The sequence below is a fragment of the Anas platyrhynchos genome, chromosome 2 (assembly GCF_047663525.1).
Source record: "Anas platyrhynchos isolate ZD024472 breed Pekin duck chromosome 2, IASCAAS_PekinDuck_T2T, whole genome shotgun sequence".
Classification (NCBI taxonomy): Eukaryota; Metazoa; Chordata; class Aves; order Anseriformes; family Anatidae; genus Anas; species Anas platyrhynchos.
In genome coordinates, this window is record NC_092588.1 from 119,183,144 (window position 1) to 119,207,629 (window position 24,486).

The 24,486-nt window shown below is 41.7% G+C and overlaps 1 protein-coding gene across 6 annotated transcripts in view; it reads right to left on the reverse strand.

Annotated features, from left to right (window-relative positions):
- RARB (retinoic acid receptor beta) overlaps positions 1 to 24,486 on the reverse strand; it is a 319,793-nt gene that overhangs the window by 90,822 nt on the left and 204,485 nt on the right. The gene's annotated exons all lie outside the window — the stretch shown is intronic.

Genomic DNA, 24,486 nt, shown 5'->3' on the forward strand with positions numbered 1-24,486 from the left:
CCCTGTGGGGTGAGAGGGGAGAAAGGCAACGGGCAACTTTGTGGGGGCTGGACACACTCGGAGCTCATCCTGTGGCCCCGAAAGCATGGCTGCCCCCAGGCAGGGGACCCGGCTGCCCCTTGTGCCCAGGAGCCGCCACCTCCTCCCCCGCCGCCATTTTGAGAGCATTTGGGGCTGCTCCCACCTCTCCTCATGGCCGGCGGCACACCCCAAAGCCCACCCAGCAGCACTGCTGGCAGCCCTCCCGTGTGGCCCCGTGAGGGGAACGGGATGCAAGGCCTTGCTGGGTTGCTGGCCGGGATGCCCCACACCCCTGGTGCCAGGGCTGCCCTCGGCCAACATGGTGTGCTCCCCTCGCTGCTGGCCCACCCTTTGTGCCTGGCCTACCCTTTGTGTCCAGCCTGAGCAAAGCTCTGGCTTTTTTTTTTTCTGTAAATAACAACCTCCTGCAAAGTCCTGCTTGCAGAGAGGCTCCACTGAGCGCTTATCGCTACACGCACTTTAAAAATGAAAAATAACATCGATGAGCCTGGAAACGCTCCCTCTGCCCCGCTGGAAAGAACATGAGCTAAATGACCACATGCGTGCTTTTACTTTAAGCAAATGAGCCAAGCCTCTGGCAGAGCCAGCACTCACAGCTCTGACGAGCCCAGAGTGAGGTTTCCAGAGGCACAAAGGAGCCCGGCCTCCAGGAGAGGCCAGCGCTTCCCTCCCTTCTCTGCCTCGCAGCCGTCCCTCCCTTTTCCCCTCCAGTCACTTGTGTGGCTTCACAGCACTTCTGAAAATCGAAAAAAAATAGCTCAGGTTAGGAAGCTGAAAAATGAAACACTCCATTACTGCGCGTTTTCTAAAACCCCAAGATCAGAGTCCGGCTGAGCAGGGGACACCGAGCAAGGAAAAGGCACACAATTGAGGACTGTAAAGAAATACCGGAGAGAGATTCACTCTTGGACCTGTGCAACCAGTTTAATGGATGTGATGTCCTCTCTCTACAAAAAGTCCTTTGATGATCTGAGAGCTCTGTGACAATGCCTGTAAATTGCATTAACAAAACTTCTCACAAAGGTTCAAGAATATTAAAAAGAAAAAAAGAAAACCCATGCACACTTGCTCCCTTGAAACTGATACGTCCATATTGCAGACAAGAAGCCAGCGAAAAGACCTGCTGTAATCTGAAAGCAAATCTGCCTGAAAAGATAAAAACAAAAGCTTTTCTTAACACTTTTTCCCCCTCAGACAGGAGCACTCTAGCTGTCCCTGCAGCAGGCTGTGTCTTTTTCCATATTCCCTCTATGTAGAAGGTGGACAAAACTGAAGTTTAACACTTTTTAAGGACTTTCTAAGTTCGTCAGGGTGTCCTCCCCCATGCTGGAAGTCCTCAAGCTAATGAAGTCCCTGACACTCTGTAATCTGAAAATTATGCTCAGCACATGTTTATCCAAAAAGTCACCCTTTAGGGAAGGCTTGTTTAAACATTTTCAGCCCAGCAAGCAGAATTCTCCATAGCATAAAGGCAAGTGGAATAGTGGTTAATTTTGTTGTTAAAATCTCAGCTGCCTATGTTGCTGCAATTTGGTTTGTTTTGAGTAACAAAGCTAAATTAGAAAGCAGCGTTTTCTAACCAGATGATACAGCATGCACGAGAAGTTCGGAATATGCAATGCATCATCATAAAAATAATTGGAAGGGATCATACAAAACACAGTATGTTTTGTCAGTCTCCAACTTAGGGAGAAAATAGCGTTTTGTGCAGACCAGGGCTCTTGGAACAGCCTAAGCTTATGCCAAGAAAAACATATTGCCCATGTGAGTTAAAATAAATAAAATCATACAAACAGAAATGCAGTTCTGTTTATTCCATTACCAGCCCTATAAAACCATATTTAAAAATAAAAGCTGCCCGTTGTGCCTCAAAACAGAGACTGGCAACTTCTGAAAGTAAATGTCAGGAAGTCATGCTTAACTGCATACGAATTGAAAAAGATTGCTTTTTCACACTGTATCTAAATGAGCCAGGTAGCTCATCATGTTTTATTACGAATAATAGTTGTGCTAATGCTTATACTTATTACTAAAACCACATGTAATTAACGAATTCTTCAAATAGTCTAATGGTTTGCTCACATACTATTTCTACAATACAGTAATTTATGTATCTCATAATTCACTTTGAAATGGCGTGATGCTTGTTTTTCTTGAACAGGGTATCAGGAAAAGCTACACTCATAAAACAGTGGATATTTTCTAATTTAGATCAGGACTAAGCATAACTATTGTGATAACTGATAGCCCCCTCATTCAAATGTAATGAAACTTTAAGTAATGCCACATATTTTAAATGTCTACCCAGCTCATATAGAGGTGCAAGTAGGAAACAACCCTCCAATATCTTCCACTTTATCCATGCAAAGAAATTTTGATTTTACATCACCACTTTGATCTGTTTTCTCTCAGACTGCAATGGCAGAAACTTTACAATAAACATATTCTAAGCCACAAGTGAAATAAAAAAGCAAAAGTTCAAGTCAGAAATCTATTTCCTTTGGTGTTACTGTATATTTGTCAGTGTGACATAGCACATTTGAAACCCATAATCATAAAACAAAAATTTACAGCCAAGGTTTAGGGTCTACATCTGTTTCTCTGGTTTTTGTACTGCAATTACCCACTGGACAATTCTGCGAGAAGCACTATGAATCATGCACTGCTCACGTTTGTGCTGGTCACTTTTTCGTCGGTACAGGAGTCTGAGGAGTCCGTAATGTGCTTCACCAAGAGAGAGCGTTAACTAGAATTAGGATTAGTGCACTAGGCTCTCTAAATAAAAATGACTTTACTGCGAGCAACGCGGTGCTCCTGGAGCATTACAGGCGTATTTATAGCATGGAAAAATTAAGAAGTACATGCAAAAATTCTCTAAAACGAAATACCTCAGGGGAGGCATACTTTTTTTTTGCATGCATGCATTTTACTATTAATCAAACGTAGCACTCTCTTGAAACAGTTTTGACAGCAGAGTAAATGGTTACTAGTGAATGATGTGTGTGTTTAAGCAGTGAAAGCAGAGACAAAGTGATGTTTTCTTCTACTCCCTAGGCAAGAGCTGACACTAAGCTTGCTGCCTCAGCTTTGATACTCACAGATTCCTTTGTGTCAGTTGCTGGGAGAATCACTGGCAGTTCACTAACCCTGCCTCACACACAGGGGCTTTGATTTTTACCTCTTCATTGAGAATAGATGTTAATATGAAACAGTGCTTGTCTGCCTTGGCGCTTTTTTTTTTTCCCCCTCCAACTGGTGATACGAGGTTTCAGATCCAAGAATCTGAATCACCCTAACACTACATGTATTTTTTTAGCGTTGTAGGATGTTTTCCCCATATCTCAAGCATAAGAATGATGTTAAAAAATTGCAGGGAAGAAAATCACTGGGACGCAGCGATGGTTGCATATTTAAAACTCCAAGGTAGTTCTGATGAAATGGAGATCAATCCTGAGCAAGGATGGCCCCCAAGAAAATAAAAACAGTAAAATTACTGGCACAAAAATGACACGCATGGCATGGATGACCATGAAGTACAGTGAAATTAAGTCAAGAGTTTTCTTGTGACTGCTGTAGGCTACTATGTGCAACTCACAATGACTGAAACAGGAATTTGCACGTAACAGGAAGAATTACTTCAGGCCTGAAATGTAACAGCAATTGGCGAAAAAGTATTCAGAGCAGAACAGTATTTGATTTTAGATGGGAAAAGCAGAGTTAGTCAGCTCCAGAACCTGGGCATGCAACAAGCCTGCAAGTCACTTGAAGTGATAAAAAAGGCTTTTTGTCTGTTGTAATTGGTGGGTATGTATTTGTAGAGATGCCTTTATAGCTGATTGCTTAACTTAAAGGCAATGAGAAGAATTCATCTCCACAATCTGGAGCACGCTGCCATGTTTCTAAGAATCCACTCTGCGTTTTACATTCCCTTGGCCCCGAGCCAGGGAAAGAGAACTGCCCTGGCTGATAAAACTGGAAGGGTATCTGGTTCAGCAGCCCATTCCTAAGACTGACTGCTACTAGATCTTCCTAAGGAAAATGCAGGAATCCCCAGGGACTGGCAAAGTGAAACTCACCCACAGGTTCCCAAATAGCCTCTTCTCTAGCAGTGAGTCACGTCAGCATTAGAGCATGAGATTTAATATCCTTTCCAAATTTGTTTTTGGTAGTAACCCTGACGTTGTAGATATTCATGTATACCCAAGACCTTTTTTGGATCGTGATAAGTTTGTAGCTCCATGTCACAGAAAGTTATTCGGCCTGAGAAAGACGGATGAATATTTAAAACAAAACAAAAAAAGACATACAAAAAAACACAACACCATAAAACTTATCCATGTTGTGAGTAGAGGAAAACATAGTCAAAGCTGCACCTCTAAGGCCCGAAAGGCTGGCTGCTGCCAGTTCCAGAAAGGCTGGCTAACAAGCAATGACATCATCAGCCTAAAGCCTGGATGACATGTATTTCTGAAAGATTAAAAAAAAAAAAAATGAAGGAAGGTATTATTACATTTACAATTGGCTGCATACTGAATAGCCTTCACTTGCTGTTTGGGAGATCCTGCAAACACCATGCTAAATGCTTGCCAGTAAAAGAAGGGGAAAAAAAAAAGTTCTGTTTCATTTTGCTTTCTTTTTAAGTGACCAGAAACTGTTGTTTCAAGGTTTAGCCAAGAAAGAGATTTTTACTGCTAGCTTATAAATCCCTCAGAACAGAGAGTTATAATGGAAATGCTGAGGTAACTACGGTGCCATGCATGGCACTGACACATTGCATTATATAATCTGGGGAGAATGAGGGCTGGGAGATCTATAAACTGTAAGTAGAAGCAAGAGGTAAGAAAGAGCAGAAGAGCAAGTAGAAATATTGAATGTTAAACTGCAGAGAATACTTCTAACAATAAAGTTTCCTGTATGCTGCATATGTTCGTAGTTGGCTGAAGGCAAAAGAGCACAGAGCTCTTTTAAAAATAACAACAGAGATTCCAAAAGGCTATTTAACTGCTTTGTTTCTGCCCTTTTCAAGAGGAAAAAAAAATCAAAAGTTACCTAACAGAAGGGTAATATCTCCCGTTGTTCTGATATCCTGAAAGGCACCTCACAGCGTGCACGTAAATGAAGTCAGAAAGCACCGAGTAAGCAGAGCTCCCAACACAGACGCCTTACAACCCCAGCTGGAACCAGGAGCAGAACAGAAACTGGGACAACAGCATTTCTAGGATTTCACCGATGGCATCTTAAACTCTTAGGGAAAAATTAGCCCTAGTGACTTTCTTCCAAGAAAAGGCCAAAGTTACTGAGAAAAAACTAGCACTACAGTTCAGTGCAGACCTATATCCTGACAGACTGAGCCCTAGGTAAGCCCTGCTTTGAAAATCTAAGGCAGACTTAAGCAGTATTTAGGGCTTGTGCTCAAGCACGGCTGCATACAACCTATACAGGATGATCCCAGAAGCCTGCAAATCGCAGCAATGCACCTGCACAGAGCTCTGGTCACATAAAACCTGATGGAGAATCGATGGACTGGATTATGCCACAAGTGTAAGCCAGAACAGACCGGCAGCTTGGCAGCCTGGTGCACGTATTCATGACAGTTCAACACCTGCCCAGCTAGTTGCCCATCAAGCCTACATCAAACACTGAAAGAACAATCCAACATCCTACCTGTGGGTATCTCAAACAGCAAAGGAGTGTTGGGAAATGTGCTGGCATATCTACCTAGCTAGCAGAGGTAAGGACAGTGAAGGAAATGTGGTGGTACAGCCTGAAAGTCCTGTGTAATTATGGTCATTATGCAAACACCTCTACCCTGCTTCTTGCTCTAAGGCACTTCAAAATTGTACCTGTTTTATGGTGGAGATGTACATCCTATGTGGGCACAGGCTGGAGAACAGCACACATGCATTCTTGCTGCAAGTGATGGAGAGTTACCGAGAAACAAACAAACAAAAAAACAATTTGCCAATTTGTCACCGCTATTTTCTTTTGCAGAATACGTGCCAGCAATACTGCATGAATTAACTGAGGGCATGCATCCTCTTAGGATGTTATCACTTTAACTATATTGATGTAGCCTGAGAAGTAAACTTTGCTAGTAGGGTCAGTTTTACAAGCACACAGGTTATCTTAGGGAACTATTACTGAGCAGGTAAGGGATTCAGTATATCCCCTTTATGCTACAGTAACAGTGTCCCCGACTAGGCTGTTGCAGGTACAACTCTTTCAAAGAGGAAAGATCACTTCCTTACCCTCAGTTATTACACTGATGTAACATGCAGACATAGATGGGATCTCAACAGACTGGAAAAATCAGGCTGGGCTTGACTCCAGCGTTCAGTACAAGCAATGGCAGCATAAACGATGCCTGGTCTAAAACGCTGGAAAGATGTTTTCTGGTTTTCAAACTATATTAGCATACACCAATCAAGTTGCTCTTGGGTACATTCCTCAAGTTCTACTCGGTCTCTGCAATTTCAATCCACAAAGCAGAATCTGCATGGTCTCAACCTGCTTGATTAAGATAGTCCCATGCTGGTTAAAGAGGATCCTCAAATTCCCATGCTGTTGGCCTAAAAGATACCCACAGTGAGGCACAGAAGAGACTAGATGCCCACTCGTATTATGGCCATGATCACTCAGGGAATCATGGCTGGCAACTTATTTTTATGGAGGGGGACACTGGGGACAGAGGGGAATAAACAAAGCCGGGGTGGAACTGGAGATTGTGGTGGTCATCAGCATATTGCCCCAACCATTGTGCGGTATTATGTTTTTTTCCCTTTTGGGACCACGTGTAGGGGAGGATGGGCAAGGTGGTCTTAAAGAACATACTGCAGCACATAAGGCTTGACAGATCTACAAAGCTATCAAATTTGCTTTGTGTAAGACAGACCAAAACCCTTCATTTTGATATCTTCAGCCTTCTTCTGGCTGATCAATTCTCCATACAACTTGCCATCACACTAAAAACAAAAATGTTCCTTTTAATCCATCTACAGTTTTGGGCAAACCTCCTGAGAAGCAGGCTTCGCATTCACAGTATGTTATCTTCCATGTATTCTTATCAGCTGTAGGCTATCGGAAGAACAAACTTCGCCTGTCTTTATATGGAGACCTACAAAGAAGATTGTGTAGAAGGAACCTCTTTCCCTCCCACGGATAGCTCCATGATTTAGCCCTTGCTGCATCCATCCTTTCTGTCTTCAGCATGGAGTATCCTAAAGGATACACCAGAAGAGAGTTACAGCTCAACTTCTTCAAGGAACTATCAAGACGAATGGATGGGGAAATAAGCCTCAGCCCACAGGAGGTTTAATATCACGAATGAGGCATATGCGTACTCCCAATTCTGACAAACGCTGGAATTCTCCTTAAAATTGCGACATCATGTTATCTTCGACAAGATCCTAAATGCCAAGCTAGTGAATATGTGCCATTTAAAGACTTCAGGAAGTTAAACTTCCACCTACTGGATACCTAAATTTGTCTGAAACTTGTTAATCTGTTTTTTCTAGAACAGACTCGCTAAGAGTACAGACGCAGACCATTGAGACTTGAGCCTATTCTGCCGGCTGAACAATGCTGGAACATGATGTCAGCCGGAGGCAGGTCTGCCTAAGCCTGTAAGAAAGGCTAAGAGCTTTGCCAACACAAGTTATCAGGCAGAACCTCGCTGGAAAAAATGAGGCACAAAGATCCAAGCGAAGTGTAAAACATATTGAGGATGCAGTGACATGTTGACAAATACCACTCCACTCCTTTGCTTCCTATCAGAGCCTAGCAGTTGAAGCAGAGATTCCTAAGCAGTGTTTTTACAGGCCAGGCTTAGTCTCCCCCTCATCTTATCAGCAGCCTTCAAAGGGACTTTAGGTGGATCTCCTCCAGGAAAAAAGGAAAAACAACAAAAAAACTCAGAAGTGCCACCTCTTCCATACAAATACATTGGCACAATCACTGAGGCTTTCCTTAAGCTGGGAGACTTTGAGAAAACACACCTGGCTCTTCTAAGGGAGAAAATAAAGAACTCATGCTTCAGCCCTCAAGCCTTGAGTGGACTTAAGAAGAGGAATAGCTAAACAGAGAGTCTAGTCAGGACACAGTGAAAATCAATACCGGCTTCTTGAAATATCTTGGGCAGGAAGGAAGCTGAAGGTTCAGATGTTCAGCCACTCTTTCTGCACAAGCAAATGTGCTGAAGGCAGAGTACACAGGTGAGGACATAAAGGTAGGAGAAGGTTTTCCTGAGGATCGAAAGCAGAGTTGTTTTGGAAACACCATCTTTCAAAAGTTTTCTAGTTTTGGTGCAAGACGGATCTTTCCACACACTGCTCAAAGTTGTCAAAAAGTAGCATTTTCAGGGATAAATGTATGCCATTGCACTGTTATTTTCTGACTTTGGTGTGGAATACAATTATTTAAGACTCTGCAGGAGAGTATGAAAGGAGCTGGAGTGTAATTCTAGTTCAGAAAACCTCCAATAACTGACAACACGTAAGAAACACAAGATAGATGCTTTGTATTGTCGGTCTGAGCCTCATTGGCTGGAAACCCTGACTCTCCCAGCAGGACTCAGTTACATAGCAACTCCTGAGGGCAGATTAAGCCTTTCCCAGTAAATGTATTTTCACATGATTCAAAACACCTTTTCCTCCCCCTGCCGCAAAATAATTCTGTAGGCTTGCAAAAAAATATTTGGAAAAAGTGAGTCGAATGCTACTAGGGTAAAAGCAAAACTCACCGTGGGATACTGATGGCACAGTCTGCAGACAGCGCAGGGAGCTCGGATCCACCCGAATTATATTCAGTATTACCAGATGTTGTGACGTGTGGGAAACACTGAATGTATTTTTCATAAAACAGATCATGCTTAGTCTGTGGGGATCCGATATGGACTGCCTTTATCAAGCACCAATGGTTTCTTTCACCCAAATTCTGCCCACTCATCAACTTCTGTATGGATAATTGCTGAAGCATTAAAAAATCCTGAGCTGATGTAGGCAATACTTAAGCAATCTATAAGAGAAGTTTACACCATCCCAGAACGTGTTACTTTCATTCAAAACTATACAAGCTGACTACTGTAAACTCTCCTGCAAATCTCACGATACCTTTTTTTTTTTTCTTTCTTAAATAGTTCTTTATAATTACTGGCATCAAATAATTACATGAGAATCTTAATTTATTTCATTACAGCAATTTTCTTATTTTGTTTTTAGAACTGCACTGCATTTATGTGTGCGTGCATTAAATATAAGTATGACATAAAAATTAGCACGCTGATATTCCCACTCTCCTAGTTATTAGGGATAACAAAGCTTGATTCTAAAAATGTCAAAAAGCCAAGCCAAGGAAGATTCCTAAAGCTCTCCCTTTTTAAAATCTTACAGTTCAGCCCCGCTGTTTCCCCCTCTCCTCCCTTTGAGAAGGAGAGATGAAACAGGGGGCCTGGAAGGGCACACGTCCTCGCTCAGGGCATGCATTGTGCGATTGCACCTCACTGCCGTGAGCCACAGCTGTATACCATTAGGAAAAGGAGCTACTGGGTTTCCAGTGGAGAAGATAAAGAGATCAGGCTGATGTGATATAAACCTATTTCTGACCATCTTCTGATCACGGTAGGTGGGAACTTTGTATCTCATTTCTTCTTTTCACACCCCAAAACCAGATGCAGGGACCAAGGGGCAGTAACCAAGCCTAGGAAGGGCAGGCACCATTGGCATGGCCTCATTTCAGAGAAGCAAGGTTAAGACTATAGCTTTCCTTTTCCCTGGAAGACCCAAGGACATCCTCATCTGAAGGAGAAGCCTTGGACCAAGCCTTCTCGCATTCCTCTTTCCTTACCCACCGCTCTTGCACCCGGATGCACTGGAGCAGCAGATTCCTTAACGCACGCCTCTCACTGACATCTCCTCCTCAGGAGGGCACAGCAGAGGCTCCTGGCCCCCACTTAGACTAACAGTATGAAAACGAAAAATCAAATTGGTCTAGTAATGCAGAGAGAACTTAAAGTTTCTTTTTTTCTTCTTTCTTAATTGCTTCAAAAATAGCACGTAACCTTGGTACACTAGCAAAAGAACTTACACACATGCTTCAGACATGCCTTCCTTTTCTAAACGTTTCACACACCAAAAGTTCATCTGTATTTTCTCCCTACGGTTCACACAGACTGCTTGTAAATCCAGCAGGATAGAAAAAAATATATATATATTTAATCTTAAAGTATATTTATTATTAAATTTGTTTTAATGCATGATATCTTGACAGCTCTTCTTGAGCAGCTTAGCTGCTCTCTTCATAAAACTCAATACAGTGTACAGAAGATTAGCCCAAAAAGAAATACTTCAAAAAAATACTTCACTGTGTAAAAATGCATTAGCAGGAATCAATTCCAGTCCTTTTTGTGGGTTAAGAAAATAATTTATACTTGGCTATCATTATTCAGCTAAAATTATGATGGACGCTCTTGGGAACTTGGCCTCTGAAAGGGTAAAATCTGAAAGACTGGGTTCAATGTGCTTAGACTCTGCTGAAAATACCTTCCCCTACAAGTGCTACCAGATACCCATCAAATACTCATGTCCCTCATTAAACTAATGCTTTCCTGAATAATGAACAAGACGGTACAAAATATAGGTGTACTCCAGTGTCTTGCTGCTAAGGTAGGAGATACGAAAATAAATTTGCAACCATATCATTATATCAATCTCCAGCATTACTGCATCAGTACTATAACCCATAATTAACTAGCTGCAGGTCAAATTTCTAATAAATCTTTAGAAATTAAATGTATAATTTGTCAAAACCATATGCCTTCATAAATTGATTATTCAGAATTTAGAAGCTTTTTAATTAGGAAGAAATTTATGCAATACCATGTGTAATAATTACGAATCAGCTCTTCTGTGATATTTTTGTACATCAGCAAAAATTAAAACATTGGAAAACATTACCAGGTCATTGCAGTATTTCAATGTCAAAAGAAACAGAGAGTTTAAATCTAGAGGTTAAAGATATTTTCCCATATCTTTTACATCTTACACCGCTTTATGATCTCAGGGCTGGAATCATTAACCCAATCCGAAATCAATGAGAAAAAGATCTAATCTGACCATTTTCAAGTGCAGAGTCACTAAAAATGATTTATGCCACTGTAAAACTTTTTACCACGCTCCTGTAGTTTTACTAAACAGCACCTATGCTCTCAGTCCAACTTGCATTTCATGTTGCACTGAACAGGATTTTGCTCCCCTCGTCTCTTCCAGCTAAGGCTCCGACAGCAATTTACACTTTAAAACCATAGCCTTCACAACAAGCACCAGGACGAGGGCTGTGACCCCTGATTTCCAAATGGAAAACTGAAGAAAGGGAGTGTTAAGCGATATTCATTAACAGCACGCAAAAAGCTAAAATCGTAGCCGGGCTCTCCTGCCTTCCCCTCCTGTGCGTTAACCATGGGGCTATTCAGATCCCGCCCCCCCCACCCCCCCAAGGGCTCTGGGTACTTCTATCAACATTTCATAGGAGAAGATTTTTTTTGACAGAGAACACAAAAGCTGCTTTGTTGGAAGCCTGGACACTTTTTTTCTACCTAATAAAAACATGAATAGAAGTGGGACCTCAGCAAGCATATGGCAGAAAGTCTGGACTAACTGAAAAAAAAAAAAAAAAAAAAAGGGGGGGCCTCGAAGAGTTTGCTCTCTGTCAGTGCCCAACGTGTTTACTGCGGGATGTATATGGTGTAAATAAGGAGCATGCAGAAGGGGCCATAATGGAACATTGTTTATGTGCACATCCTGGCAAATGCATATACAGCGCGGAGACGATTTCCAAGCAGAACATAAACACAAAGGGGGAGTGATGACAAACAAGTATTCCGAGGCAAGAAAAATGTTATTCCATATACAAACCAAATAAACTAAAGTGGTTTCTCCCCTGCTAAGATCCAACTGGCAGCTCTCAGCTGCACACACTCTGTAGCTGTTAAAGAAATGAGAGACATCCCAGGCTTACTGGTTGGCTTTCTTTTTCCTCAGCAACCTCATTATGCTCCCAATATTAAAAAGCAAAACACAGTTAAGATTTTATTTTACTCGTTGCAAAAACAAAACAAAACAACCTTTTGTGTGGGCCCTGAATAGGAGCTGGGGAGATAGAGCTGATGCCAAGGAAAGACCGTAAGGATTTAAGGCACAGCTTTCCTCCTTGGAGCTCCCACTGGAAGATACACAGGCGGTTCTCTCTTCTGAAGGTCTCTCTCACAAACCTATTACACGGCTTTAGCAAGTGACACCAGTGTGACAATAACTTAGAGGTTTTGTGCTCCTGGCAGATCTTTATTTTTTTTTTTCCTTTTAATCACCATTCAGAAAAAGGAGGGGGGTTTACAAAACCCAAGTCCCTGCAATTTGAAGATAGCAAACCAGAAACCAGGGGATGAACTTTTTTTTTTTTTTTTTGCTTACATTTGGAGAACAGAATATCATGCTTTGACAGCTGCTATGTAAATAAATGGGCGTAATTTTATTCCTTTAAAACTAACTTCAAACACATACCCAACTACAAGAGGAAGAAAAGATGACAAGTAGGAAAACAGCCACTGGAGTGACAATGAGAACCATAGACAGTCAACCGATAAAGGAGAGCTTTTTACATAATTAACAGACCTCTTTAGGATGTTATAGAGGCTGAAAGCTAGCGGCGATAATAACGAGATCATATGGGTTACAGAACCAAAATATTCTGTGATGTCTTTCACAGAAAGGCTGAGTCTGACTGTGATTTTAAATTATTTTAAGACACTTGGAGCATGCCTCAATTTCTCCAGAGCTCTAGGTCCAGACCCAACAAAGCATGAAACAAGTTCAGCACTGGTGCCCAAACCCGCATGTAAGCGCTCTGCTAGTCTGTCAAAACCTGGGTCCACTGCCCAATGCTTCAGACTTGTGAAGCCTTGTGGCTTGGGTGCTTTACCCAAGAAGAGAAGAAGAGAAGAGATAAAACCTGTATTTGGGAATACTTGCAGCAACTTTACAACACATCCACAATCCTGTCATGGACCCAAATAACTTTGCTCTTGGATTTTTCTTTTCTCAAGAGGAAAAGAAGGTTGCTATACAAGACTGAAACAACCCTTCCAAAGCCTCTCATCGGCCACTGACTTAACATTAATACTTCTGAATCGCTGCCTCACTTTAAAATCCAAAGGAAGCTTCTTTCACTTTATTCAAATTGCCTTTGAACGCACAAACACTCACCTCATCCCAACATGGCCTTACAGGTGCCTGCCACTCAGGTTTATCTTCAGCCATTTGCAGAGCTGTAGCATCAGCACTGTTCTTTAGGAAACCAGACAATCCTAATAATCACTCCTGGCTAAGCAATAGCTAAACGACTGCAAGAGCTGTGTGCTCATGCTATCAAATGCTGTTGGATGTACAGTATCCAAGCCCACCAGTTGTTAATGGTGCTGGTCCTTAGGCAGCACAAACCCATTCTCAGAAGGAGAAAGAGCACGGACAACTTGTAGCACGGTGATAACAAGGGTGCAGAGAAATGCCAGTGCAAGTTGACGCAAGCTTTCTTTATTACAGAAGCTATTTTTCATAGCCCTTTGTCTACTAGCAGTGCCGACCATATCAAGAGAAGTTTTCTAAGGTGTGCTAAACAGGGCAGGACTGTACCTCTGTCATGACAAAGTCTTCAGTTTCACAGGAGCTCCTGCCATGGGACACTGAATGGCAAAGAAGAGGATCTGTGATTGCAAAGCCAAATCACAGCGGATGTTGTGATGATTTTAAATTAAAAGGTGGCTTTTTTGTTGTTGTTTAAAACTCTCTTATTTCCCCATACTACCTTACAGAAACGCGTTAAAGTATTAGAAGAATATCAAATAGTTTCAACAAATCTCTGAACTTCATGTTAAGATTTAAAACCCCTTTTTCTTGTCTTTACTTAGGCTTCAGCAGTCAAGTTAGGACCTCAGTTTTCATTTAAGAAGTTGTTTTCACATTTCAGGATTCAGAAGAATGGCCTATAAACATGCCCAGACTGGCATGTCAAAAGGCTAGGAAACTAAAAGATAAAGAAGAAATACTCTAAATTGGTACCATTAAGCATGTCAAGTTTTCTGCCAGTATTATGATTTATTTTGCATTTGGGGAAGGTAACACTAAGTAAGTCAGAAAGATTGAATTCAGGACTTGCAAAACAGGCATCGCAGATCTACTGAATATGCTCTGAGACAAGGAGCTTGGCGTGCCTCACTAATTACCATCCATGTTGTGCTATCCTGCACATTGTGGTTTACGAGGTAACTATAGGAAAATAGTGTTCTTCATACACTCACCCCATCTCCCTTTAAATTAAAATTGAATTGTTATTTTAACCCCACTCAAGTATGTAATATAGTGATGATTGTAAATCTTGATGATCACAAAATCCCTTTGATTTATCCCTCAGTTTACTATCCTTAACAAACATAATCCTAAAAACAGCACAGGGGAAGATCTTATAGGCCTGCAAATGAAGGAAGGGAAACAGGGAACGGCTATATATGTAAAGCTACAGCTTCAGGGCTCATGACTTTCCTGTTGGGAGGCTTTCTGAATGCTGCTAATAAGGTCCCGTCAATGGAACCAAAAGCATTTCTTCATAAAAAAAAAGGCCTTCAGTGTGGGAAGAAAAATTTTCCAGAAAAAAATTTAATAAAAAGCTTATGGATGTGGGATCTGAATCTAACAATAGATGTAAGTATCTCCAAATACATAGAAAAAACATGAACATTATTAAAGGTGGCATATCCATCTTCCCCTTAAGATCTGAAGTCATGATCATGACAGCATGCCCAAAGCTTATGTGAACACACTAGACCTAGCTCTAAAGGGAGAGATCGTATGGCAACAGCCACTTCAGGAAAGGCAAAAAAAAAGTGTTTTGTTTGTTTGTTTGTTTGTTTTTCCCCTGCTCAGTATTCCACACTTCCATACCCACACTTCGCAAGAAAATGCATGGATATCTACGTTGGCATTTTACCAAAGTTCGCCTGCCTTGTCTGTCGGCCTTGGCATTGGCTAAGATGCAGCCACAACCCCACGACACAGTTGACCCTTGGTTCATTTTGAGAACCTGGGATGCATTGGCTCTTTTGATGATGTTCTTACAGAGTCAAAATTTGGAAAAAAATCCTTTTAGCACATCAAGAAGATGATTTATTACATCGAGAATTCTGGTTACCTATTTGTAGTTTAACTGCAACCACAATATCCCTGCTGGCACAGTGAACTGGAGCTAAGCTTCCTAGTCACACTTTACCAAGTTCATTAAAAAGGGCACAATAATATATTGAGTATGGTGAAACTTTTGGTGTGTTCTCATCAAGGAGAAGAATGCCATCCTGGTTAGTAAGAAAACCTATTTTTCCCCTTAAAGTTTGATGTTGACACAATCCAGATGCTAATGCTCTTCACACCAATAACGAATTATTTTCTGGGAGGGTCCTACCCCATCTTCTCTCATCAGCTGGGTCTCAATTCTGCCTAATCATTAGTTATTACAGTCAGCATTAACCTGGATCCTATCAAGCAAATGGAAGAACTTTAGCCACAAAGGTATTTTTTTTTTCCATGTGCCCAGTACACACCCCTTACTCTGCCTTGGATGTCCTCTGCCAAGATGGACAGGAGCTCTTCAAGGACAAGGATGTTGATCACCTAGCCAAGGCACACACATCTGCTCTTAGGTACTTCTGGAACAACACCTCTAGACAAGTCGCCTCATCCTGAAGGCCCTCTTCATCCTGAAAACGCCAGGAGGGAAGGGGTATGCTACCAAGTGGGTGGCATGAAGGCTCACCTCCCAGCACAGGCAAAGAGGGCCAAGGCCAGCTGATCCTCGGACTTACCAGTTATCCCTCAGGGACAACATGGGATATAATATAGCATGAAGGACTGGTGTAGAGATGAGAGCTACAGAGAAGAGAAAGAAATCGTTTTAATGGCTTCACCTTAAAATAGCAACCTTTGAAAAGTCAACTTCACCATGTAGCTGATACCCAAAGAGGGAAAAGCTACACAACTGTGCAGCTTTGGTGTAACAGTAAAATCCCTACACCTAAGCCTGTCAGAGGTGCTACCTTATTACAGCTTCCTTCTCCCTCACAGGATTTGCTCTCATTCAGCACTTTAAAATAAAACCAATTAGTGAACAGGACTGATGGCTAATCCTTGGTCACTAAATACAAGCATTCGAACTAAGGCAGCTCTGGAGGTTGACTAGTGGGACTTGAACACCTTCCTGAACTAACCATGCTGCTCCTAAGCAAGAACTATGAAAGAAATATGAAACTTAAATTAAAAAAAAAAAGTCATAACTTGCAGAGAAATACAATGGAGGCTTTTAACAGATCTCTTTCTCAAGTAAGTTTGTTTAAACCTTTTTGTGAACTTGATTCTGAACTCCAAATATATAATCTGTCAGGTCTACATGACCTTTCCACTGTTGATAATATTATGTTCAAATACGTGTGAGAGAGGATGGCCTGCTTGTTTAAAGTCCTAATTGTCCATTTCAGTGGGTGGTTAGTACAAAAATTTCCCTTGCATTACTGAAAAAAAAGCACAGGCCAAATTGCATGTGCAGAATTTCTTCATCTTTTTAAAAGCATTTTTCATTACTATTTATGTTTTAAATTCTTATGCTTTTCAAGCTATGTTTATTCTACAGGAGCAAAAGATTTAAGAGCTGTGTTTTTGTTGTTGTTTTACAAATTAGGAATACTGGAAGTGCTCAGTCTATAGGGAAGTCAGCACAGTTTGAAATCGGGATGGATAAACATCTTTATTGCCACAGCAAATGAAACTTGATACCGATTTTTCTTATCCATATTGCAGATGTCATATCAAGTTACATAGATGTAAAACCACTGGAAATAATAGTGACTCTGAATTACTGCTAGTTAAATATAGTGGAATTTGGCCTGACACAAAAGCAGGAAAACTACTGTGCCACTGCATATATGAATTAAAATAGTAACATTATATATATTTTACTTAAGAAGCCTACAAAAAAAATTGCTGCTTAACTACTTGGGTCACAAGCATTCTGCAGGTAGGTTTTTAGATTGCACGATGTAGTATTAGTATGAATTTAGGCCAACAGTTTCAAACCAGGCATTTTAAAGTGAAATAAGTTCCTTTATAGGTGGCATGTATCCGTAATTCCTATATACATTGATAACCACTGAGGTGGAGAGATGAAACTCTAGTAGTGAATTTTAGGGATGCAAATCGTGTCTGTGTCAAATTAGATGACTATGCTTGCTGGTTCCCAATCACAATAAACAACCAGGAAACTGTGGGGCTCTGGAGATACTCAACTTCATAAGTATGGAAAGAGAGTAACAAATCTTGATTAATTTGGGCCAGAGTGATCTACAACATATCATGGGTACCACTTTCTAATGAGACCAAAATAGAAAAAAAAACAAAAAAAAAGTCATCTCAACTCACAAAATAAATGGCCTAAAAATTAAGAGAAAGAAGCAGCGCAATTACACTTGTGCCAATGGAGAGTAAGTACCATAAGAAGTAATGGGTTTTTGTTGTAGTTTTTCTTTTCAGACAGCTTTATTTATAAACAGGATAGAAAAACACTGCAGCAGGCTTGAGCACAATGTTGTTTTTTAAGGTGATCTCTATCTACTACAAAAGTAATTTACCTTTCCATTATCAGCCTTTAATCTTTCAGGAAAGTTTTTAGGACCAAGTAAGTTTCTAATCTTGGATGCCGTCTGCGTGACGCATTGAAAAAGAAACCCTGAGAGCTCAGGCTCCTTAAATCAATTGCATTCAGTGCGGCGCTGGATTTCCTGTTTGTTTGCTTTTGGCCTCGCTGCATATTGGTTCAAGATTCGGGGTCGAACTCAGCTGCAGAGATAATGCAAAACCAGAGCGCTTCTTTTCCTCTGGCTGCTGAGGAAATCCCTGCTTTAGATTAGAAAATAACTGATGATTGTGTGTCCCTGTATGCTTTGGAGTAGGGCCCCTTATTTTATCTACATGGCAGCTACCTGTCAACGTGTGGTGCTTGGAGTAGCGCACTGGGAGTTCATACACACCAAGACTATCTAAACAGACCATTAAGTGCTAGTAAAGTAACACATGTGAACGACAGGTCAATAAATTTTAAACAACTTATGTTCGCTGCAAAGACCTGGCTGTTTCAGAACGAGCTGTGTTTACATAAAATCAATTTTTACAAGCATCTAAATAATTAGGGAATATATTGCAATAATAATTGTATTCGGAGGTCAATATAATAGTTCCGAAGGATTTCAGTGAACCCCCTGCTTCTTTACTCTCTGTCTCTTTTCAACTTCTTAAATAATGCTGAATTTTTACAGAAAATGCCCAAATTCCAACTTGTGTCCAAATAAGAAGGAATTGTTACTTTTTATGCTGATGTGCCCTAATGCTCATGCCTCTGCATACACATCCACAGAATGACCGAGAGGTCAGCAAGTCGTACTTCTGACAGAGGTTGTTATTTTTAGCTCTTCTAACAGTACTTGTGAAAGTCACCCTTTTGAAATCAATCAATTTCCCCAGCTCAGCCTGTGCATACACAGCAAGTTGGAATTACATGCATTCAATTTTGGATCAAAAAATCAAAAGGTTTGGGTCAAACGCTGGTTGAGACCTCAACTTTCTGATCTTTACACCATGTCAGCCTATTAATTTAAATGCTGCATATGTGTACTCAAATAAAGGCACACATGCTGCATGCACTCTCACCCAATTGCAAGTAGACGGCAAATAAAAGTACACAAATTTCACAATAAAGACTAAACTAAATGTTATCCGTAGCTACAATGGCAAAGGCACTGGCACACTGATTTACAGGGCTGAGTTTCCACTTCATTTTTGTTGCTTTTCAGCTACAGGCAAAAGACTTTAGCATGTTGTGAGTACTATAAATTCACATTTGCCACAAGAACCCATGATGCCATCTGTTCCCTAGAGCGTTTACATAAAGTATGCCAATGCAAACCATCTGCAAACTGTTCTTGCATGCGAATTCTTGTGATAATGCAATGTGGTACATTTGCAATTTCAAACGGAGACCACTTGAGCTTCTTTGTAATTGCCATGCCTAAATCAGATGTTCTATAGAAACCTCTTTAGAGCAGGATCCTGGGGTATTTTGTTGGTGGTTTTGCTGATGTCCTTGATGTTAACTATTTACCATTGTCTTCTGGTTTCAGTACTGCCAGATAATGGTGTGCCTTAAGATAAGGGTGAGAAGAGGGAACACAGAAGCAGGTCATCTTCCATCCCCTTGAGCTAAGAGCTTTGAAAAGGAGCCTGAGCATTTTGGAAACAAAAAGGAAGCGAGACCTTGGCTACTTAAGAATTGGATTGTATGAACTGCAGCAGACAACCGTAGGGTTGCAAAGCACTGTGACTCTTTCTCTCCATTAAAGACTTATACCTCAGATTTACCTTTCATCTTCATAATTATAAACGCTTTGTTCTCATTGTTTTAAAAAGTTGATGTGACTTTTTAAATGAGTAGGAACTACATGCTGATATGCACTTATACTCTGATTGGCAGTTGAAAGACCCAAAAATAATAATGGTGCAGAAGACCTGCGTATACGTGTCTGTAAAAACAGACAAAACCCCTGCTGAGTCCCCATTTAACTCTTTGCTAATCAGATACATTATTGAGCTAATCACGTAAATTATTGTAGACCATTTTCTAGGTTTCTCTAGTTGGTGTCTACGTTCAGCAACAAACTCCCTCCCCACACAGTGGCTGAAATGCAGAACTTCCTAACTTGGGTCGAGGCAGCCAGCGTGCGCACTGTGTGCGGGCTCCTTCGCTGACTCACCACACAACAGAGCGGCCAAAATATCAACCTCCAGTCACATTTCTTTACATAGCATAATTCCGTGGTTCAGCCACTACCTCGCTCTTCCCCACTACTCAGCCATGCTGTTACCTTTTGGGGAAACCAGTGGGGAAGACACAGGTCTTGGGGCAGGCTTGCAGAGGCAGCGCTCAGTGCCGCACGCTCTCTCCAGCGCCGAGCCCAGCTGACGCCCCTGCATTAACTGGTGCTTGAAGAGCGTATTATAGACTGACTGCAGAAACGATTAGCAATTCTTAAAAGATTCAATCAGCTTGTAATTTGGTTCAGTCTGCCCTCGTGCTTTGCGAAAATGACTGTCGGGCTGGATCTCCCCCACTCCGCCAGCGCTGCTGCTGGGAAATACTCTCATCAGCAATCCCCGCACACCAGCCCCCTAACTAAATCCTAATAAAACTAGCTCTGAGATTTTAATTTCCATCACTCACCTACTCCAGACAATGTTAAACATTGTGAAGGGTGACACGCTTGATATAATTAACTATGACTGATAGTTTTCATTTGTTTAAGTGCAGAGGCCTTATTTTCCATCATCTCCTTTTTAGCAGAAAAGAAGGCAAGCACACACATACCCGGCGCACTTCACACACCTCCCGCTATTTCTACAGCTAGCAAATCCTAATTTCCAGTGCTAACTCTGCCTCTTTCTTTAGCAAACCTTCTTCCTAGCTCCCTTCCGAGCCTCAGGGACTGGTGCTTACCCCTAGGCTGTTTTCCGGAGCGGGTTACGCCGTGCTCTGTCGGGGGTTTCAGCATGCTCACAATTTACGCAAAAAGAAAAAAAAAAAAAAGATGATCAAAGTTGCTGGAATACCTGAGCTCCTATCACTGCTGATAGCTCACTTTCACTGAGCAAGCCCCAACAGCATCTGTCATTAGCACAATGTATTGCTCTGCTCAGACATCTGTGGGTCACATTATTTCATGACAAGGCTGCAGCAAGAGGGGAAAGTAAAACTGAGGCAGGTTATTAATCACTTACTCACCGTTTCCTGTACAACATAGAGGAAATAATCAAGCAGTATGGCGGGTTATAAAGGGAGAGTCCTGAGAAACAAAATATGCCGTTCATTTAATGCATTGCAGGAGGCCGTGCGACAGAGGCAGATTCAGTTTGTAGAAATTTGGCTTTCTTTTATTTATAAGATTAGGTAACTGACAACAGCTGCCATGTCGAAACGAGGGTAGATGGCATTCTCCCAGCCCTGAGAAGAGCAGCCCTTCTGATGCACAAGTCATCTTCATCCACATCCAAAAAGCACACGGTTTGATCCAGGGTGGGTGGAATGTGCCCAAAACTACACTCAGCGACATTACGCTACCAGGAACCCAGATCTGGAGGGAATTTGCCACATATAAATTAATGCCAGCCTTAACCGGAATAACTTTGATTCATCGATACGTGCAGCTGTGGCCTCACTGGGGAGTTTCCTGGCTACATATGATTTTGCACATCTGTCAGCTTTAAATCAGAGAACCAAATATAGGCTGAAGCACGCCAGAACGCTGTGGCAATTTGCCCCTTTCCCCTGGGCCCATAAAGCACTAAAGGGGCAGAGGCTCATCAGTGATGGGTCAAGTCCTGGTCTCACCTGCACCCCGTGGTCCTGTCTACCTCAACGTGCACAATGAGAGTCAACGAAAACAAAGCTGCATCCCATTTTTTAAACCTTTTCTCTTTTTTTTTCCCCCTCTTCCAGCCTGCAGCAGACTCAGCTTTTCTCCATTATTTTCTGCCATGCAAATTGAAAACCGTACGCAATTTCCTGCCAGCTAGCAATGTGGGGAGTCAAAGGGTACGCGGCGTCAGTGACAGGGAGCGCTGAGCTGAACGAGGCAGTGCTCTGAATCCCTATTCCGGAGATAAAGAAGGGAGAAAAAAAAAACCTTCAAAGAATTTTCTACCGCAGCATTTAAGCCCTCACCCAAAGCACAACAGAGGCTGCTTACACTGAAAGAAGGATACGGGAGCAGCATTTTGAGGTTTTGTGTGATTTATTTATTTTTTTGCCACACTAGGAGAACAAGGCTAAGGACTTCTATAAATTACCAGTAAGTTTGTTGATTTATAGAGGGCATTCCTAACACTGGCCATCTCCTCTGTTAGGTTTGCAGGACAGCAACATATATGTATATATTTAATTCCTGAGCTTTATGTTTCAATCCTCAGAAACAGCCCAGTCATCAGGCCGTGTGACCCCTGGGAGGGCACTAATTGAGGGATGGATAGAGTTTCTGAGAGCCGAAGAGCCCAGGGTACAAGGCTGCACTGCCCTGCCACGGCACCGCTGCAAGGAATACATATATGACAAGACCTTTGGTCCCTAACTGTGATGGATACCAAGTTGCTACAGCAAATATTGCCCTGGATGGCTGCCAAGGATTAATCTTTTGACAATTAGGAACTTGCTTCATTTTCCAGTATAAGCGAGAGTACGCCTGGGCTAACCTAATCTCAGCATGCAAGACGTCAAAGCGCATTCTTTGGGACAAAATTAAAAGATAGGCTGGTTTGTCTTCAAAAGAAGTGACCGCAACAGAAAATCACACTTAAATCTATCCTTGGGTGCAGGATTAAGCAGACACTGCCCGTGTCTTACTGATGTGTACAACTTTCAATACTCTCCTAAAATCACAGTTCAATAAATACATACATTTAAAGAAATCAAATGACAGGATCTGGTAGAAATTGCATTACTTTGTAGCAATCAAATTCTGTCCTGGGCTGCATATGCATGGGGCTGGCTCTGTGTGGCTGTAAGTCTGCACACCCTGAACGCCTTCGTGGAGCACAGAGTGTGACCCACAGATGCAGCCAAACACACGTGTTTGATGTAGCAGATTTCTCTGCCTTCAGAGGAGCAGCATCTGGCCCTGGAAGTGTTTTAACACACTGAGACTGATGCCTTTGACATATTGTAGTCTTGCTGGGTTCCTTCCTTTATTTGGAGATGATGAACTTGATAGCAGTCAGCATTACCAAGTGATTAATCAGGCACTTTTGCAAAGGTTATCTGTTAAAAATACATCTGATTAATTTGGTCCAATGACAGGAGAGGAGCTATAGATCCCTTACGGCTGACCCAGAGGCCACTACTGTGTAACAATAGACAGGTTTCATTTATAACGGGGGGAACACACCTGGAAATCTGCTTGTAATTAGAAAGTGATAATGAATCCATCTATCAAAAGGAGGCCCGTTTGTCAGCACTTCTGGATGCTAAACCAGATATTTACTGTAAATCCCCCGGCTTTCTCTGGAAGCTGTAATTGTAAATACCAGGCTTGGGACCTTCAAACGCGGGCCTTTCCCGGCTCTGCTTTTAAGGAAGAGATTTTTCTTTTTGGTGAATTAATGGTCTTGCTCTAACAAGGAGTGAAAGTGGAAAGTGATGAGTTACATACATGAATCTCTTTCTTCAAACATCGTTCTGCCTGTTTCAGCAGAGGAGAAGGATGCTGCAAAGACCCTGATGATCTGAAAGATAAATGAGACCTACGCAAACCGAAAATGCTCAAATGAAGCAGAAATAAGGGAGCCTGCAGGTAATGAATGATGATTCCAGAGAGCTGTATACCTAGCATAAGTTCCTGCTAAAAGGTATAGGCCATTCAATGCCTGTGAAGATTATCGGGGTGATACCAAGGCTGTTTCACAAATAATCTGATTAAGATGAGCTGCCGAAGAAGGCTCAGACTCAAGGAGGACTTTGAGATTACGAGCTTTGGGAAGTGGAAAAACAGAATTACCATCAAAGGGAACTGTCAGGAAGGATGAAAGGGAATTGAAGGAGTCCAAAACAGCACTGACAACAAAACATTTATTATTATTATTATTATTATTATTATTATTATTATTATTATAGTAAGAATTACCGTTTGGGTGGAGATTTCTGCAGCTGCCGACACCCCAGCTCAGAAAAGCAGCCTTATCAGCCTTATCAGGACCAAAGCCATCACTCAGGGCACCTGAACGCTCCCATGCCCTTGTGCAGCTGACACTGACAATCAAATATAAATAATGTCCCCGAAGGAAAGCTGCAGCAAGAGGGTTCAATACATTTCCGAATATTGATTCCTACAGAAACCAGAGCAATCTAGATAGGACCGAAAGAAAACTGGACATCAGTCTTTAGTGTTAAATCAGTTACAATCCAATTAAGCACAGACCAGAAAGCCAACACAAGCTCACGTGTGACAACAGAAGAGAAAACAAAACCATGTAAGATCTGCTCTCCGAAATCTAATGGCAAGGATGAAGAGACCTGGCCTGTTTCACAGCCACAGACAGATGATGAAAGAATAAAACACAGATGTCAGAATAAAACTGTTAAATAAATCATTTTACAAGTAGGAATTTTAAAGTTTATTTCCACCGCCTTCTTGGCAACTAGCTAATTACCTGCTTATATCTTCTTAAGATGAGGAGGAAGCTGAAAGGAGACCGCTAATAAATCAGATGTTCCCCAGCAGGCCCGAGCCTTTAAACACAGTGGACAGCAGCTTTTACTATGGGA